The sequence below is a fragment of the Cyrtonyx montezumae genome, unplaced genomic scaffold (assembly GCF_038088225.1).
Source record: "Cyrtonyx montezumae isolate F1298 unplaced genomic scaffold, pur_monq_1.0 scaffold_28, whole genome shotgun sequence".
Taxonomy (NCBI): domain Eukaryota; kingdom Metazoa; phylum Chordata; class Aves; order Galliformes; family Odontophoridae; genus Cyrtonyx; species Cyrtonyx montezumae.
In genome coordinates, this window is record NW_027072025.1 from 2,142,647 (window position 1) to 2,144,117 (window position 1,471).

The following is a 1,471-nucleotide window of genomic DNA, read 5'->3' on the forward strand; positions in this document are numbered from 1 at the left end:
CACCCTGTTCACAGATGGATCGTGTCGCATTGTGGGTAAGCACCGCAGATGGAAATCTGCTGTGTGGAGCCCCACACGACGAGTTGCAGAGGCCATTGAAGGAGAAAGAGAATCAAGTCAATTTGCAGAGGTAAAGGCTGTCCAGCTGGCCTTAGATATTGCTGAACGAGAGAGGTGGCCAGTGCTTTATCTTTACACTGACTCATGGATGGTGGCAAATGCTTTATGGGGGTGGTTACAGCAGTGGGAACAAAATGGTTGGCAACGGAGAGGTAAACCTATTTGGGCTGCTGAACTGTGGAAAAACATTGCTGCCCGAATAAAGAATATGGTTGTAAAGGTGCGCCATGTAGATGCTCATGTTCCTAAGAGCCGGGCAACTGAAGAGCAGCAAAATAACCATCAGGTAGATCGAGCTGCCAAAGTTAAGGTGGCTCAAATAGACTTGGACTGGCAACACAAGAGTGAATTATTTCTAGCTCGGTGGGCCCATGAGACCTCGGGCCATCAAGGAAGAGATGCAACATATAAGTGGGCTAGAGACCGAGGGGTGGACTTAACTATGGATGCTATTGCACAGGTTATCCATGACTGTGACACATGTGCCACAATTAAACAGGCCAAGAGGATGAAACCTCTTTGGGAGGAAGGGCGATGGCAAAAGTATAAATATGGGGAGGCGTGGCAGGTTGATTATATCACCTTACCACGATCTCGCAGTGGTAAGCGTTATGTGCTTACCATGGTAGAGGCACCTACTGGGTGGCTTGAAACATATGCAGTACCCCATGCTACCGCCCGGAACACCATCTTAGGGCTCGAGAAACAAGTCCTATGGCGACATGGCACTCCAGAGAGAATTGAGTCTGATAATGGAACTCATTTCAAAAATTCTCTTGTAAATACTTGGGCCAAAGATCATGGCATCGAGTGGATTTATCATATCCCCTATCATGCACCAGCTTCTGGTAAAATTGAAAGGTACAATGGGTTGTTAAAAACAATGTTGAAAGCAATGGGTGGTGGAACATTTTAGCACTGGGAGAAGAATTTGTCAGAAGCCACCTGGTTGGTCAACACCAGAGGATCCATCAATCGCGATGGTCCTGCCCAATCCAGCCCTCTACCTACTGTAGAAGGAGATAAGGTCCCTGTAGTACATGTGAAGAACATGTTGGGAAAAGCGGTTTGGGTTCTTCCAGCTTCTGGAGAGGGCAAACCTCTCCGTGGAACTGTTTTTGCTCAGGGACCTGGGTCTACCTGGTGGGTGATGCAGAAGAATGGGGATGTTCAGTGTGTACCACAAGGGAATTTGATGTGGGGAGAGCGCCCTCAGTAATTCTATTACTATGTATATATGTATATATGTATATATGTATATATGTATATATGTATATATGTATATATGTATATATGTATATATGTGTTGTGGTTTTGTGGTTTTGATGCCGGTATTCCACATCAGAGCATC